The sequence below is a fragment of the Eubalaena glacialis genome, chromosome 14, assembly GCF_028564815.1.
Source record: "Eubalaena glacialis isolate mEubGla1 chromosome 14, mEubGla1.1.hap2.+ XY, whole genome shotgun sequence".
In the NCBI taxonomy this organism is placed as follows: domain Eukaryota; kingdom Metazoa; phylum Chordata; class Mammalia; order Artiodactyla; family Balaenidae; genus Eubalaena; species Eubalaena glacialis.
In genome coordinates, this window is record NC_083729.1 from 90,974,877 (window position 1) to 90,979,618 (window position 4,742).

General features: G+C 39.6%; 1 non-coding gene across 1 annotated transcript; it reads right to left on the reverse strand.

Annotated features, from left to right (window-relative positions):
- Positions 1-772: 772 nt before the first annotated feature.
- Positions 773-845, reverse strand: TRNAR-CCU (transfer RNA arginine (anticodon CCU)). The gene has a single exon. It is a non-coding gene; the product is annotated as a tRNA-Arg (tRNA).
- Positions 846-4,742: the final 3,897 nt, after the last annotated feature.

Below are 4,742 nucleotides of genomic sequence, written 5' to 3' on the forward strand. Positions count from 1 at the left end.
ACAGGCAAAGGAGGATGCTGACAAAGTGATACTTGAATAGAAATCTAAAGAATATTTAGGTCAAAGGAACATGGAAACGAGCTCCCGTGGGTGTAGGCCCAGTGGGGGGAAGCAGGGTACTTTTGAGGTTGAGAGAAGGTGGAGGCTTAAGGGAGGATGGTTTACAATAATGACTGGAGAACTTATGTGACCTCTGCTCTCTGGGCCTTGCAGCCCACTTTAAGGATTTCTCTTTGAGAATAATGGGAAAGCTCTGAAGGGCATTTAAATGTGGGAGAAAATGACTGATTTCCAGGTAGGCATTGTGGCCAATGGCTTCAATGTTCTCAGCCCCTCCAACACCTCTAAAGCTAGTTCCCTGGTTAAAGTCCTCTTGAAAACTGTCTGGAATGGACGCTGACCCTGATGACACAGTGGGTAACATTTCTTCAGTGCTTTCTATCTCACTGGCATTTTCCTAATATTAATAACTATTTTTAAATATTTATTTATCTATTTATTTATTTTGGCTGTGCAGGGTCTTAGTTGCGGCGTGTGGACTCTTAGTTGCGGCGTGTGGACTCTTAGTTGTGGCATGCGGACTCTTAGTTGTGGCACGGACTCTTAGTTGTGGCATACAGACTCTTAGTTGTGGCATATGGACTCTTAGTTGTGGCATGCGGACTCTTAGTTGCGGCACGGACTCTTAGTTGTGGCATACGGACTCTTAGTTGTGGCATATGGACTCTTAGTTGTGGCATGTGGACTCTTAGTTGCGGCGTGCAGGATCTAGTTCCCTGACCAGGGATTGAACCCGGGCCCCCTGCATTAGGAGCGCAGAGTCTTACCCACTGGACCACCAGGGAAGTCCCTACATATCTTATTTCATCTTCCCCCAAGCTTTATGGGTTTGTATCAATTCACATTCAGGTATCACAGACGCGGAACCACAGCACCAAAAAGTTAAGTAACTTGTCTAAAGTCTCACAGCCATAAGGTCTGTACATTAATTTGGATTTCTAGCATCATGATTATTTTTACCTTGATGTTGTTTTGATCTTTTTCTAATATTTCATTAGTTCTGCTTTATTTCATCTCAAATTCTATCAGAAGTCAATGGAGTTAAAATATGTAACACATAAATATTTCAAATTAAATGAAGCTTCTATTTAAACATCCAATATCTATATATGCTTTTCAGGGTTTCTGTATTTTCCTCTATTTTCTAATATTATGGAGACGCACTGGTGTTGTAATGAATACACTGTTACTTGCATCTCTATTTAAATGAGTTATCTGAATACTTTAGATTGGTTTAAGTTTAAAATAAAGCACCTTTGGTAAAACATGTTTTGCTCAGAACTATCTTTATGTATTTGTGGATCTCAAAATGGAGAGATCAAAACATGGGTTTATCACTTTTAAAGTTTTATATATTTAGAATGTCATTACTTAAGATAGGTTTGCTGTCAGAGTCAGTGTTTCCATAAAAGGGGCATTCTATTTTAAATGTTACATTGTGCGCGCACATTCCACTGACTATATATATATATAACATGGGATATATGTGTAACAGTCACACACTTGTAAATGTTATTTAAAAGAACAGACTTTTGAGCTATATTATTTAAATAAAATTTACTTCCATTAACCGTATATAAGGAGAAGAATTTTCAAAACACCAAACAATATGGTATTCAAAATACAGAACTACTAGTTAAATGCCGATTAATTTTTTAACAAGAATTCCTATGCAGTAGGCAGATCGTTCCCACATCCCATTGTGATTGACAAGCCTGACATATGGAATAGTTCACAAATTCCCAGGTGACTGACAGATGGAGAATAGAAAGGCGGATAAAGTTGCCTAGAGAGCTGAGGATGATTTCATATTCAGCGGTTTTGATCAAAAGGATTCCAGATCTCACACTAAATTTAGCACCGCTGGCAATTAGCGCATGATTTATTCAGTCCTTTCGTTTGCTGGTTGACAAATGGAAAACAAGCACAAAATTAAAAATAAGTTTATTTCCAGCATTTCGGATATTTAAAATGTGTGTGTCTTTGTTTGCACATAAATTAACATGAGATGAATTTATAGTGAGATTAAATCTGAACTGGAGAGGCAAGCAATAAATAAGAGCTTTTTTATGTATCGTACGGACAGAACAGGTGTTTGAATTAAGACATACTAATATGTTTAGCAGCACGGCTCCACCTTTAGCGTTAGGGAGTTGATGCTTTCCTAAATTTAGAATAATCTTTCCACAATTTAGAGTTCTTTCATAAGCTTCCAGCATAGGTGACCATCTGTATGACAATATTAATGCTCTTCAGCCTAGTAATAATAAAAACCTGAAAACAACTCCCTGCGACCCGGCTTTTCTGCATTACAGCGAGTGATGGCAGGGCTACAGGTTTTTCCATACCCATGGTGAAAGGCAGAAGACACCCAGATCTGTCCCCAGTCTTGCATTCATAAATGGAGTTAGGAGATCACAACATTTTTTGCACTGTCCTTCCAGCTAGACAGTGTGAAGTTCTGTCTCCAGTTTCTCCTTCTATTTCATGAACTACAATGAGAGGAACAAGAGGTGCTGATGTAAACCTTCTGTTGTGTTGCCGAGAATCGGAACACGACAATATCACATCCACAGCTGGAGGACAGCATAAGTGCAAGCAGCCCCTCCTAGGGATTCAGAGAAGCAGGGACACTTGTCAGCACGTTGACGCAAGGTGTAGACAAAGAATCAAGCAAAATCCTCGTTCTTTCAGTGACAGAAAACAAACATCGTGTCTGAAAGGCCTTGTGATTTCAGAGTAGGTGTGTCTATCTACCTCCTCAGAAATCCTCTTGGCACTGTCTAATATAGCTGCTTAGGAAGATGAATGAATTGCTCGAAATACGGTGGAAGATAGAAGGATGTCTCAGAACGGAAAGTACCTTATCTCTCTCAGATAGAACAGAAGTGGCCCTTAGAGGTGGCCTGACATCAAATGCAAACCAGGGCAACCATTTATGAGGAGGCTGGGCCGGCACTGCAGCACCTGAGACTTGGGAATTGCGGGGGCAGATGTTTGGGACACTTATAGGTCTTCTTATTTGATTTGTATTCCAGGTCTGACATTCAACTTTATTTGTATTCATTATTCACAGTGGGAACTAGAATGGTTTTTAAAATAGCATAAAATCCACTTAAATTATAATGGGAAGAATCGTGTGCAATGTGATGCTTTAATTACTGTTAAGCTAACCTTGGGATATGGGAAATGTCAATTTCCATTGGCCACATGAAGGCTGAGGCCAGATTTTAGCCCCCAGATACGTGCAGTCAGTGGGCTGCAGCTCATGGGCACAGCCCTGCCTGAGGAGTCCCACAGTGCTTCAAACCTGCCTTTGCCACCTCCCCTCATACCCTGGGGCACCATCACCTTCTTTATTACTATCCTTCCTCCGCTGAAATACCCTCTCGGGTCCTTAGCAGCAGCCCCAAATACATTTCCCAGGCAAATAGCTTCCGGTCCGTCGTGTTGCTGTTTTTCTCTTTCTTCGACCCTCCCTGGGTGGCAAGTCCTGGGTTTTCCACCCCGCAAGAGAGGGAAAAGGGAATCTGAAACCAGCTGGTACCGATGTTAAGACTCCTTGTTCACAATCAATTATTCCATTCCTCCTTGAAACCAGGAGTCCGGTGCCATGCTGTCTCTCCCGTGTCTTTGCCATCTATAAATTACTTTAGGCATAAACAAGCATCATCCGTTTTGGAAGTCCAGACGCTTGGGTCCTTAAGAACCTTCCATAGTAAGAAGCAGGCAGTCTGATTGCCCTACAAAATGTTCTGCTATCCCTCTTCCAAGGGCTATGGAGGTGGTTAGCTATATGGAAGGAATACAATGGGACCCTAAATTCTTCTCAACTAAAAGAAGGAGATTTTCAGTTTTAATTTATACCAACCATGTGCAAATTTAAGCCGTATATTAACCGGCAGAAACAGAGACTGTGTTTTTTCTTTTAGGTCATATTCTTGTTAGAGAGTATAGCAATTCAGCATCTGTGTTGGAGTCTGGAAGCAAGTTATGACATACATATATTCATATAGACACTTTTATTTTGATTTATTTTCCCCAAAATATACTTTCTGGAAATAACCGTGTGTAATAATTTGGGGGGTAACTACACTCTGAAATGGGGTTTACCCTTCCTTCAGCCCAGTACGTATTTTTCCTAATTAATCTATTGAGCTAAATTAAATTGTGACTGTGTTTAAACCATTAAAATTGTGATTTTACAAGGTTCAATTCAGTATAATTGCAGTACAAGTTGGGAGCAAGGTGATTACATTCCCACTTCACTTTGGGGGAGAAAAAGAGATAATTCTAATACCTTATATGTCGTGGATAGAGCATTAAAAAAAAAAATCTATTTTAAATGGCTCACAAGACCTTTCAAACTTCCTCAACATGCTAAAAACCTGTACCAAATGTAAATGTTGCTTTCATATCACCTGTATGGATTGTGACCATATAATACCATAGAGGAAATAAGGGGGAAATGTAACACTTACTAAATGGTTTCTATACCCCAGAAACTCATTTTGAGGTTTTAACGAAACATTAATTTTTCTTTTGAATTTCCTTTAGTTCTGCGAAAGAAATTTTGTTTGAAAAAACCTGAACCATATGATTAAAACTTAGCATTGATCTAACTCTGTGTTGTCCAATATAATTGCCACTTGTCACTTGTGGCTGTTTACATTTAGATTTTA